Here is a 13,865-nt window from a genome sequence, read left to right as displayed (position 1 = left end):
AAGGATTTTCTGAGGAGTTGGCCGCCGAAGACGAGGAATCGTGAACTGATCCGCTTTATCTTGGAGGCCGAATTCCTATCCTCGGGGAGCTCGTCCCTGAGTTTATAAGCCAGGATGTCATCCATCCAGCTCGGCTCGAGTGCAGCGCAGCAGATTGATATTGCTTCGGCTACACTCTTTTCTCGGCGCACCTCCACATAGACAGAACGGCTTAACTCAGTCAGAGTTGAGCTTGCAAGTTTGGAGAGTGCGTCCGCTTGAGCATTTTGACCCCTTGGGATCAGCTCTACTTCGAAAGATCTCAGCTTCGCAATTGTCGATTTGATCCTTGTGAGGTAAGCTGCCATTGAAGGCTCTTTAGCCTCATACTCCCCCCGGATCTGATTGGCGACCAGCTGAGAATCTGTCTTGAGGTAGACATGCTCGGCTTCCAACGATATGCACAGGTCTAAGCCAGCAATGGCTGCTTCGTATTCGGCCTCGTTGTTAGAGGCTTTGAATGAAAATTTTAGTGCATACTCGAAGGTTTTGCCTTCGGGAGAGGTGATGACGACCCCTGCCCCCGAACCGTTCACGGTGGAGGACCCATCCGTGAAGACGGTCCAGATTTTCCTCCTTGCATCCAGAGTCTCCTGATAGGAGCACTCGGCCAAGAAGTCTGCCAAGGCTTGCGCCTTGATGGCTGTTCTCGGCTGATAACCGATACTGAACTCGGTGAGCTCGAAAGCCCACTTTGCTAGTCTACCGGATTTTTCAACCTTGCCGAGGACTTTCTCTAACGGCTGATCAGTTAGAACCGCTATTTGATGAGAATCAAAATAGGGTCGCAACTTCCGAGCAGCCACCACCACTGCATAAGCCACTTTTTCTAACAATGGGTAGCGCGTCTCGGCATCCGTCAGGGTGTGGCTGACGAAATAGATCGGCTGTTGAACTTTTTCTTCTTCCCTTAGCAGCACCGCGCTTACCGTGGCTGGACTGACCGCCACGTATAAGTATAGGATGTCTCCTACGACTGGCCTTGCCAGTGTTGGGAGTTGAGCCAGGTGTTCACGGAGCTGCTGAAAGGCTGACTTTTGTTCGTCTCCCCATTCAATGCCTTTTGAATTTTGGAGCTTCAGCGCCTTGAAGAAAGGGAGCCCTTTGTCTGAGGCTCGTGAGATGAACCTGGACAAGGCAGCCATTCTCCCGGCTAGACGCTGAATATCCCTTTTTGTCTTCGGCTCGGGGAGGTCTAAAGCAGCTTGTACTTTGGCGGGGTTTGCATCAATCCCCCTCTTGCTGACCATGAAGCCGAGGAACTTGCCTGACTTCACGCCGAAGACACATTTCTTCGGATTCAGCTTCATTTTGTATTTTCTGAGGGTGGCGAAGGTTTCGGCTAGGTCCGTGACATGATCTTTTTCTTTTATGCTTTTGACGATTGAGTCGTCAACATAAACCTCCATGTTTCGGCCTTTTTGCTCGGCGAAAACCTGATCAACCAACCTCTGATATGTTGCCCCCGCATTTTTCAATCCGAAGGGCATCATTCTGTAATTGTACAACCCGGAACTTGTTATGAACGCTGTTTTAGCTCGGTCCTCGGGGTGCATGAAGATCTGATGGTATCCCGAGAATGCGTCCATGAAACTGAGCAGAGCATGCCCGCTTGTCGAGTCGACCAGTTGGTCGATCCTCGGCAGCGGATAGGAGTCCTTGGGACATGCCCTATTCAGGTCCGTGAAGTCAACGCACATCCTCCAGTTACCATTTGCCTTCTGAACCATTACAACATTGGCCAGCCACTCCGGATACTGACAGGGTTCAATGAACCCAGCATCTAGGAGCTTATCGACCTCAGCTGCGATGTTCTGGTTCTTTTCGGCGGAGTAGTTCCGCTTTTTCTACTTAATGGGTCGACTGGAGGGGTCGACATTAAGCCTATGGGAGACGAAGTCCGGATCAATCCCGGGCATTTCTGCGGCTGAGAAGGCGAACACGTCTCCACTGGCCCGTAGGAGTTGGACGAGTGCCGCACGGGTGTTTGGCTCCAGTGACGACCCGATGCTAACACATCTGTTCGGATCTCCTACGGTCAGTTCTATTGACTCGGTCAGGTCATCCGTCTCCATGCTCTTAGAGTTGGATTCCTCGAATTCCGGCCTGCTATCAATATTAGCAGACTTTCCTGACCGCGGCTGGCCATCAGAGTCGTTCGGCTCTGAGGCGGAGTCAGCCTTTTGGCCCCCATCAGATTTCTCGTTGTCTGGGGCTTCATTAGCCGAAACGTCTGAGCCTCTCGGCTTTTTGGCGTTTCGGTCCCGGTGCTTTTCCTCCCCATCGCCACGGTCGCCTCGGCGAGACGTGGATGGCTTGAGGTGATTGCATCGGCGGGCTTCTTTTTGACTGCCCTTTATTTTCTCGGAGCGTCCCTCGTCTGAAACGTATATCATGATTTGATGATACGTGGAGACGACTCCTTGAATGCCGTGAATGAGGGGTCTCCCCATGATCACGTTGTATGCAGATGGAGCATCTACGACCAAAAATTCGGCCATGATATTCCTAGCTGCTCGGCCTTCGCCGATGGTGACAGGAAGTGTAATCTTCCCGTCAGGATACGAGGAAGAGCCGTTGAATCCAGACACCGGGTAGGGTGCGGGGGCCAGGTGCTCGGCTCCCATCCTCAGCTGGTCGAACGCTCCTCGGAAGAGGATGTTCGCCCCGCTACCGCCGTCGACGAGGGTCCGCCAGACGTTGCGGTTGGCGATGCCCAGAATGATTACTAGTGGGTCATCGTGGGGGTATACCACCCCCTCACAGTCTTCGGCTGTGAACAGGATGTTCGGCGCCGGTGACTGGGACTGCCGAAGCTCAGCCTGATGAATCTGATGGGTTAGACCCCTCAGTTGGCGTTTGGCTGTGCCTCGCGAGATTCCCCCGGAAATAACTAGGATGTCGAGGGACTCCTTGCCCTGAGGTCCCTTATCCTTCTTCCGAGCGAAGTTGAGGTCCTGCCGAGAATCTTTTTCAGCTTTTTTCTCCTCGCGCCTGTCCGCGAGGTATTGGCTCAGGTACCCCTTGCGGACCAGATCCTCAATCTGGTCCTTCAGCTGGACGCAGTCCTCGGTGCGATGTCCGGGTGAGTCATGGAACTCGCACCACTGGTCCTTTCCCCTCGTCTGATGCCAGGGAGGCAACGGACGAGGTTTTTTGAATCTCCCCTCGTCCTTCGTCGTGCTGAAAATCTTAGCACGGGGAAGGGAGAGTGGAGTGTATGAATCGTACCTTCCCGTGTAGGGAAAGTGTCTTTCCTTCTTCGGCTCGGCAGCAGAGGACGGTTCTGAGGCCTTAGCCTTCCCTTTCCTCTGCGCCGAGACTTCGGGCTGCTGCCCTTTCGGCTTCTCAATTCTCGGACGAGACTGAGACCTGGATCTGTTCCACTCCTCGGCTCGGATGAACCTATCCGATGCTTCCAAGGCTTCCTCCAGGGTCTGCGGGGGATGCATGACCATGAAGTCCAGGAACTTTCCAGCTTGGAGGCCGTTCCGTAGCGCGAACACGGCCAGGCCTTGATCCAGGCTTGTGATTCCGGATGACTCGTTGCTGAAGCGAGTCAGATAGTCGCGGAGGCTCTCGTCCTCCGCCTGCTGCAGACTCATTAGCTCTGCAGTGGTCTTCTCTCGGCGGTTGGCCGTAGAGAATTTGCTCTTGAACTTGTTTCGGAGGGGCCTTCCTTGAGCCCTTTGGTGATCCAGGATTGGGCAACACCTTTGAGGGTCGTAGGAAAGTATTTACACCAGGTAGCCTCAGACCTCGGGTTCAGATACATGTGCCCCTCGTAAGAGGCAATGTGATCCTTAGGATCTGAGGTACCATCGTAAGTAATATGTGCCGGGATTTTGACCGTTGGCACATGCTCTTCCAGAATCCACTTCTGGAAGGGCGAGTTCGATGGAACCATGACCGCCTTCCCCTTGTACCCGGCCTCAGGGACCTCGCTCCCTCCTCTCTCAGAGGTGGAAGTGGTTTTCGTCCCCGGCTGAGACAAGGTTGGGTGGGGTCCGGTATCCTCTGGGAAGGTGAGGCGGCTATGCACACTCACCTCCCTCGAACCCAAGCGTTCATGAACGCTTTGGCGGGCGAATTCCGGGTCCTTGGAGGGCCCCATGGAATTCTGAGCTTCGGAGTGGTCAGAGGGTTGAGGGTTCCTCCTCCTCTCCTTACTGGAGTTTCGGGTGTCCCCTCGCCACCTCTGGCCGAGCTGTCTATGTGGTGGAACTTGTCCACCATCATCCTGACCGATCCTCCTTTTCAGGTTTCTCGGCTGGTGATCATCAGGCATCTGGATTGGAGCCCCTTGAGCTTTAAGGAACTCCATGCAGATGGCCACTGCTCTGGCCACTTCCTCGGTGGAGGGTCCGGAGGGAGGAGTCTCCCGCGGATGTGACCTGGATTGCACGCTATGGCGCGGCGGGGAGTTCCTCGCACCTGAGCCACTCGGTCTCGGGGATGGCCCCGGCTGCCGAGTGTGGTGCGAGGTGTTCTCCTCCTGGAGGCTAGGACCTCTTGAGGCTTCCCTTTCCGGAGAAATGGGGGCCTCCGATTCGGAAGAGGCTTGCTCCGGGGAGGGATAAACCGGCTGGCGTTCCCTCACCGTAATCCGGCCTCCTCCCTTCTTAGCCTTCTTGGAACTCTTTCCACTCTTAGTCATGGCGACTGCCGGAGTGTTTGATGACAGACTCATTACAACAATCGAATCTCGGAAGATCCTTTTATCTTGAGGGAACTTGGTCTCGGTCCGAACGACGCAGGAGCCGAGGGTTTCCTGCACAACAAATACACGTAAACTAGCCTCGGGGGGGACGCCGAGGAAGGCCCCTCCGATGCTTAAGTCAGTATATTAGAGAGAGAAAGCTGTGCAAGAGTTTAGTTGCTTGAGGCTTTATTGTCTTACCAAGAATTGACCAAATTGTTGGCTTTTATACCTTGGCTAATGAAGGAGGCGGATTGGGCCCGGAAGTCAGTTGGGCTGGGCCAAGCTGATTGGGCCGTTGACTGACCTTGACATGGCTTTGAGGATGTTGATTTTTGACTTTAGCACATTTGGAGAGTTGAACCTTAACCTTGGGCTTTTAATTGGATCATTCAGTGACCAGGCCCAATTGGACTAAATTGGACCCAAACAACTTGCCCCCCAGACCCGATTTGGAAGGATGACGGGTCGGGTTTGATTTAATCAGAAAAGGAGGGAAGTGAATGATTTGTTAATCCAAAAATGTGAATTTAAACCATAATTAACCCATGATTAATGAGATAACAACAGTTAATGTGGATAATTGCGGAAGTTGGACGGGTAGTGGGCGATTTAACTGCAAGGTCGTGTGTTTAACGGTTACTTAGTGGGGTGCTTGAGAGAAATTGAAACGCAGACTCCTTGAGTTCCCATTTCTGGAGATATAAATAGAGGCGCGTCTTCTCTCCCCACTCATTCGTCAACACAAACCCAGAATTCTCAAGAACGCTCAAGAGCCCGCATCAAAACTTCGCAAATTCCCCGAGCATTAAGCTTAGAAGCTGAGACTTGTCACTACCAATTCGTAAATCGGCGACTTTTGCTTCAGATCAAGGTAAATTCCTTTGATTTTATTTCATTTTTCTTCGACTTTGCACTCTTTCCCCTTTTTCGACTTTTTCCTTCGAAATTCGTCAATGGTGAGGGGAGTTAGAGGTGGAGCCCGTGCTCCAAGAAGAGCAAGGCTAATCCCCGATCCCAGGGACAGGATTGGGACCTGGAATGGACGAAGGACAGAGTCTGACCCTGCTGAAGGGGTTAGGGCGACTCCCATTTCTTCGGCTCCTCCTTAGAGGGCTGAGGGGGTGAGCGCTTCAGGACGGGATGATGAAATTCCCGCTGTCCTTTGGGATATCCTCCCAGGGTTTTCAGAGTGGGAGGATGCCGAAGTAGCTTCGGCCATGATAAAGAACCGCCCCTACTCATGGTGGGTGGAGAATGCTGATCAGTACCGGTTTGCCGAGCAAATTGAGTTGCATTACGGCATCCTTGAAGCCGATGGGTATTGGTGCCGAATGCCCACGGCCTCCGATAGAATCCACCGTCCACCCCCGGGGTATGTGGGGGTGTACACAAGACAACTCCAGTACGGGCTGAGGTTCCCTTTGGACGTATTCGTCCGAGACTTGCTGATCCATTACAACATTGAGCAAGTTCAAGAGCAAATTCTCTACGGCCAACCGCCGAGAGAAGACCACTGCAGAGCTAATGAGTCTGCAGCAGGCGGAGGACGAGAGCCTCCGCGACTATCTGACTCGCTTCAGCAACGAGTCATCCGGAATCACAAGCCTGGATCAAGGCCTGGCCGTGTTCGCGCTACGGAACGGCCTCCAAGCTGGAAAGTTCCTGGACTTCATGGTCATGCATCCCCCGCAGACCCTGGAGGAAGCCTTGGAAGCATCGGATAGGTTCATCCGAGCCGAGGAGTGGAACAGATCCAGGTCTCAGTCTCGTCCGAGAATTGAGAAGCCGAAAGGGCAGCAGCCCGAAGTCTCGGCGCAGAGGAAAGGGAAGGCTAAGGCCTCAGAACCGTCCTCTGCTGCCGAGCCGAAGAAGGAAAGACACTTTCCCTACACGGGAAGGTACGATTCATACACTCCACTCTCCCTTCCCCGTGCTAAGATTTTCAGCACGACGAAGGACGAGGGGAGATTCAAAAAACCTCGTCCGTTGCCTCCCTGGCATCAGACGAGGGGAAAGGACCAGTGGTGCGAGTTCCATGACTCACCCGGACATCGCACCGAGGACTGCGTCCAGCTGAAGGACCAGATTGAGGATCTGGTCCGCAAGGGGTACCTGAGCCAATACCTCGCGGACAGGCGCGAGGAGAAAAAAGCTGAAAAAGATTCTCGGCAGGACCTCAACTTCGCTCGGAAGAAGGATAAGGGACCTCAGGGCAAGGAGTCCCTCGACATCCTAGTTATTTCCGGGGGAATCTCGCGAGGCACAGCCAAACGCCAACTGAGGGGTCTAACCCATCAGATTCATCAGGCTGAGCTTCGGCAGTCCCAGTCACCGGCGCCGAACATCCTGTTCACAGCCGAAGACTGTGAGGGGGTGGTATACCCCCACGATGACCCACTAGTAATCATTCTGGGCATCGCCAACCGCAACGTCTGGCGGACCCTCGTCGACGGCGGTAGCGGGGCGAACATCCTCTTCCGAGGAGCGTTCGACCAGCTGAGGATGGGAGCCGAGCACCTGGCCCCCGCACCCTACCCGGTGTCTGGATTCAACGGCTCTTCCTCGTATCCTGACGGGAAGATTACACTTCCTGTCACCATCGGCGAAGGCCGAGCAGCTAGGAATATCATGGCCGAATTTTTGGTCGTAGATGCTCCATCTGCATACAACGTGATCATGGGGAGACCCCTCATTCACGGCATTCAAGGAGTCGTCTCCACGTATCATCAAATCATGATATACGTTTCAGACGAGGGACGCTCCGAGAAAATAAAGGGCAGTCAAAAAGAAGCCCGCCGATGCAATCACCTCAAGCCATCCACGTCTCGCCGAGGCGACCGTGGCGATGGGGAGGAAAAGCACCGGGACCGAAACGCCAAAAAGCCGAGAGGCTCAGACGTTTCGGCTAATGAAGCCCCAGACAACGAGAAATCTGATGGGAGCCAAAAGGCTGACTCCGCCTCAGAGCCGAACGACTCTGATGGCCAGCCGCGGTCAGGAAAGTCTGCTAATATTGATAGCAGGCCGGAATTCGAGGAATCCAACTCTAAGAGCATGGAGACGGATGACCTGACCGAGTCAATAGAACTGACCGTAGGAGATCCGAACAGATGTGTTAGCATCGGGTCGTCACTGGAGCCAAACACCCGTGCGGCACTCGTCCAACTCCTACGGGCCAGTGGAGACGTGTTCGCCTTCTCAGCCGCAGAAATGCCCGGGATTGATCCGGACTTCGTCTCCCATAGGCTTAATGTCGACCCCTCCAGTCGACCCATTAAGCAGAAAAAGCGGAACTACTCCGCCGAAAAGAACCAGAACATCGCAGCTGAGGTCGATAAGCTCCTAGATGCTGGGTTCATTGAACCCTGTCAGTATCCGGAGTGGCTGGCCAATGTTGTAATGGTTCAGAAGGCAAATGGTAACTGGAGGATGTGCGTTGACTTCACGGACCTGAATAGGGCATGTCCCAAGGACTCCTATCCGCTGCCGAGGATCGACCAACTGGTCGACTCGACAAGCGGGCATGCTCTGCTCAGTTTCATGGACGCATTCTCGGGATACCATCAGATCTTCATGCACCCCGAGGACCGAGCTAAAACAGCGTTCATAACAAGTTCCGGGTTGTACAATTACAGAATGATGCCCTTCGGATTGAAAAATGCGGGGGCAACATATCAGAGGTTGGTTGATCAGGTTTTCGCCGAGCAAAAAGGCCGAAACATGGAGGTTTATGTTGACGACTCAATCGTCAAAAGCATAAAAGAAAAAGATCATGTCACGGACCTAGCCGAAACCTTCGCCACCCTCAGAAAATACAAAATGAAGCTGAATCCGAAGAAATGTGTCTTCGGCGTGAAGTCAGGCAAGTTCCTCGGCTTCATGGTCAGCAAGAGGGGGATTGATGCAAACCCCGCCAAAGTACAAGCTGCTTTAGACCTCCCCGAGCCGAAGACAAAAAGGGATATTCAGCGTCTAGCCGGGAGAATGGCTGCCTTGTCCAAGTTCATCTCACGAGCCTCAGACAAAGGGCTCCCTTTCTTCAAGGCGCTGAAGCTCCAAAATTCAAAAGGCATTGAATGGGGAGACGAACAAAAGTCAGCCTTTCAGCAGCTCCGTGAACACCTGGCTCAACTCCCAACACTGGCAAGGCCAGTCGTAGGAGACATCCTATACTTATACGTGGCGGTCAGTCCAGCCACGGTAAGCGCGGTGCTGCTAAGGGAAGAAGAAAAAGTTCAACAGCCGATCTATTTCGTCAGCCACACCCTGACGGATGCCGAGACGCGCTACCCATTGTTAGAAAAAGTGGCTTATGCAGTGGTGGTGGCTGCTCGGAAGTTGCGACCCTATTTTGATTCTCATCAAATAGCGGTTCTAACTGATCAGCCGTTAGAGAAAGTCCTCGGCAAGGTTGAAAAATCCGGTAGACTAGCAAAGTGGGCTTTCGAGCTCACCGAGTTCAGTATCGGTTATCAGCCGAGAACAGCCATCAAGGCGCAAGCCTTGGCAGACTTCTTGGCCGAGTGCTCCTATCAGGAGACTCTGGATGCAAGGAGGAAAATCTGGACCGTCTTCACGGATGGGTCCTCCACCGTGAACGGTTCGGGGGCAGGGGTCGTCATCACCTCTCCCGAAGGCAAAACCTTCGAGTATGCACTAAAATTTTCATTCAAAGCCTCTAACAACGAGGCCGAATACGAAGCAGCCATTGCTGGCTTAGACCTGTGCATATCGTTGGAAGCCGAGCATGTCTACCTCAAGACAGATTCTCAGCTGGTCGCCAATCAGATCCGGGGGGAGTATGAGGCTAAAGAGCCTTCAATGGCAGCTTACCTCACAAGGATCAAATCGACAATTGCGAAGCTGAGATCTTTCGAAGTAGAGCTGATCCCAAGGGGTCAAAATGCTCAAGCGGACGCACTCTCCAAACTTGCAAGCTCAACTCTGACTGAGTTAAGCCGTTCTGTCTATGTGGAGGTGCGCCGAGAAAAGAGTGTAGCCGAAGCAATATCAATCTGCTGCGCTGCACTCGAGCCGAGCTGGATGGATGACATCCTGGCTTATAAACTCAGGGACGAGCTCCCCGAGGATAGGAATTCGGCCTCCAAGATAAAGCGGATCAGTTCACGATTCCTCGTCTTCGGCGGCCAACTCCTCAGAAAATCCTTCTCCGCTCCATTATTGAAATGCGTGGGTCCAACGGATGCCGACTATATTCTCCGAGAGATTCACCTCGGCATCTGCGGAAACCACATAGGAGGGAGAACCTTAGCCCACAAAGCTCTCAGGGCAGGGTATTTTTGGCCTACAATGATCTCGGATGCAAAGAACATGGTCAGAAAATGCGAGAAATGCCAAAAATTTGCACCGGTAATCCATCGGCCATGCCTAGATCTCCAGCCAATTCTTAATCCTCTTCCATTTGCACAATGGGGGTTGGATATTCTGGGACCCTTTCCCGAGGCCCCATACAAAAGAAAGTGGCTGATAGTCGGAATCGACTATTTCAGCAAATGGATTGAAGCGGAAGCTGCTTCAAGCATATCTGAGCAAACTGTCAGACAGTTCATCTGGCAGAACATAATAACTCGGTTCGGCATCCCAAAAGTTTTTGTGTTCGACCACGGCAGACAGTTTGACAACCTGCCCTTGCGCCGATACACTGATCAATTCGGGATAAAATTGGCTTACTCCGCGGTTTGCCACCCTCAGAGTAATGGCCAAGCCGAAGCCGCAAATAAACAGATCCTTAACGCTCTCAGAAAAAGAGTAGAGGATCAAAAGTCCAAGTGGGTAGAGGAACTTCCGGGAACCCTCTGGTCACTCCGGACAACCGAGAAGGAGGCAACGGGGCATTCACCTTTTCAGCTGGTGTATGGATCCGAAGCAGTGCTTCCAGTGGAAGTGGGCTCAGAAAGCCTACGAGTGAATCTCTTCTCAGCCGAGGAAAATGAGCAGCTCATGAAAGAGTCCCTCGACTTCCTTGACGAGATTAGAGATCTAGCCCGAGAAAGGATGGCTGCACACAAGCTCAGAATGAGCAAGTCCTACAACCGAAGAGTCTATCAACGACCTCTCAGAGTTGGGGATTTAGTTTTGAGGAATGCTGCAGCTGTTCAAAAAAGTCGCATTCATGGCAAACTCTCAGCATCTTGGGAGGGACCTTATGAAATTTATCAAGAGCTTCAGCCCGGTACCTTCAGACTCAAACAAATGGATGGCACCGAGCTGAAAAACCATTGGAATGCCGATGTGCTCAAAAAATACTATGTGTAAATCCTTCGGATAGTACAATCTATGTAAGTACACTGATTTTGTTTATAAAAAGGCCATCGAGCCAGTATTCATTCAGATTGCGTGTATTCTTTAAGTCTTTATGCTTTCTACGGTTTTTCAAAAATTCAAGGTTTCATTCGGCGCTGTCCGGGGTATTGCATAATGATGCCTTGTACCTCGGCAAGCCGTAAAACCTGCCAAAAAAAGATACAAGCCCGAAGTATTGCATAGTGATGCCTTGTACTTCGGAGAATCTGTTCCTTTGGGCAAAAAGGCCATAGACTTATCCGAAACATAGCCTAAAAAATAGGAACTGATAAAGCCCCGAAGTATTGCATAGTGATGCCTTGTACTTCGGATGAATCAGTTCCGGGTGGTAGTTGCAACTCTGAAGTATTGCATGATGATGCCTCGTACTTCAGATAAACTGCTGCCCCGGCATGGTGTTTCGGATAGTTGTTCCCTTGGATGAATTGAAGAAAGTGTCACAAGAGTACCATCTCTAGAGTGAAAACTCTCAGGTGGGAAATCAGTACTTTAAAAACAGATGTAGAAAATAAAGCAAAGTGTTCAAAGATCCTCGGCTTAGCCGAGAAAAATTATCAGCCATTCCAGAATTCAGAAGACCTCATCTTCAGATTTCTGGGGGGGCAGAGGGAAATAGAGAAATGGCACAACTGATCTAATACCCTTCAGCTCAGCCGAAGTTTGATACTTATGTCAGTTTTTTCACAAGTTGAAAACATCCGAGTACAAACGGCAAAAAGAAGTCTCAGCAGAAATGATTCTCGCTAGCCGAAGTTCTGCACTTAGCAAATATTTGAAAGATCATTCAAAGAAAGCAGTAAAGTGCGAAGACTGGTAAAGCGAAGAGAAAAAAAAATACACAAGAAAGCTGAGAAAGTGAACTTCTTTGAAATAAAAATGTTGAATTACAAAAATAGTCGGCAGCCGCCCACAAGCGGAAAGTAACAGCTGCCGAAATACGTACAGGCAAAATAAAAATATAATAAGCTGTTGTACGATAAGGCAAGCTGAAGCAAAAAAAAAACAAAAGGCAAAAATTTAGAAAGCGGCAAGTCTAAAGTTGAGCGCATGATGAACCGCAAGATTCTGAAGACGACTGCCCGAGTTCCTATGCTTCAGCCTGAGGATCAGACTGATCAGCTTCATTGGGCCCAATGGTGGTCTCAGCTCCAGCAGCAGAAGAAGCAGGCTTTGCACTTTGCCGAGCCTCCCTTTCCCTCTGCTCAGCCTCCAACTCCATCCTCTCAGCTTCTTCCTCGGCTTCCTCAGCCTTAAGGATTTCAGCTTCGATTGGAGTGGCATACTTCATGTGAGGGTCTTCGGGATCTTGGACCCATTCAGCACATTTGGACCAGTCCAGCTTCGGCTCAGCATGAAGGCAGACCCTTCGGCACACTCTGAACCCGTTTCTAAAACCCATTTCATACTCTTCTTGGGTATAGATACGGACTTTGAGTAGAGCCTCAGCATCGGCCAACTTCTTCTTCGTCTCCTCCAAGTCTTCCTCGGATCTCTTCAGCTCATCGACGAGCTTGGAGGAGGAGCCTTTCAGCTCGGTAAACTCTTGCTGAACCTGGGAAGCCTCGGCCTGAACTTGGACCATTTCTTCCTTCTTGGCAGTGAGCTGATCCTCAGCCTCTTGTAGCTTAGCTCTTTGAGCTTCAGCAGCAGCAGCAGCCCTTGAGAGTTGGACATCCCTAGCTTGGAGCATCTCTTCAGCAGCCATTCTGCTGGCTTCAAGAGATTCTAGCTGATGCTGCACTTCAGCCTGTGCAGCAGCTCCTTCTTGGATTCGGCTCTCGATAGCAGCCTTGAACTTGGAGATGTCCACCCCCAGGTGCTCTTGGAGGAATTTTTCCCCTTCCATCAGTGAGGGAAAAACTTCCTTCTCCATAGCATCGCAGAAGGTCTGGAGGGCTTCAGCAGCCTTTTTCTCGTACTCCTCAGCCTTCTGCTGCTTCTCTTCAGCTGCTGCCTGCTTCAGCTTAGCAAGCTTTAGCTCTTCCTCGGCTACCCTTTGATCGTGCTCGGCAGCGTCCACCCTATCTTGTAGGGAATCTATCAGCTCTACAGTGAGAGTCTGATTGTGCACGAACTGAAAACAGGGGCACAAGTTAAAAAAGTAAAAAATAATAGCTGAAAGGTTGAGTTCAGAGAGAAATCAAGGCAAGGAGAATTACCTGCATCATCAGCAGTTGGTTGGACCTGGCAGGGTCAGGAACTGATCTGCTGGATTCGCCCATCCCAGCAGTGGCCTTCAGCGACCAAATCCTTGCCCTATCTACTTCGGACAGGCCAGCAAAATCGCCGAAGTAGGCTGCAGCACCTTCTCGGTTCTGACCCCATATGAGGTCCCAGATGTGGTCTGGGACTGGAATTCGGGGGGCCGAGAAACCCATTTCTCCAGACTGCAGCGTCTGGAAGGAAGGGAAGGATGACGATGGAGCCTCTTTAACTTTGGGTGGCTCAACGTCCTCCTCCTTCTCAGAAGAGTCAATTATTGTGACCTCTTCTTCTTCAGGTGTGAGGACGAAGGCCCCAACCTCTCTGGCAATGTCCGCCGTGAAACCCTCAGCACTGGGCATCACGGCGTCTCCATCCTTGTCCTCGGCGGCACTCTCTCGAGCTTCTTCCAGAACCTCTCCCTTAGGTTTGGGAGTTCTCTGATCCACCTCCATCTCGGGGGGTGGCGGAGAGGCCCTTGGGGGTGATTGAGGCGGTGGCCGGGGAACCCTCGGCGATCCATTGCCTTCCTCGGGTTCCCTTATTTCAACGCCGATGGTCATCGGCCTCCGCTGAAAGTCATGCGGGCCGATGATGG

The sequence above is a fragment of the Chenopodium quinoa genome, unplaced genomic scaffold (assembly GCF_001683475.1).
Source record: "Chenopodium quinoa cultivar QQ74 unplaced genomic scaffold, ASM168347v1, whole genome shotgun sequence".
NCBI lineage: Eukaryota > Viridiplantae > Streptophyta > Magnoliopsida > Caryophyllales > Amaranthaceae > Chenopodium > Chenopodium quinoa.
Note: the sequence above shows the minus strand (reverse complement) of the source record.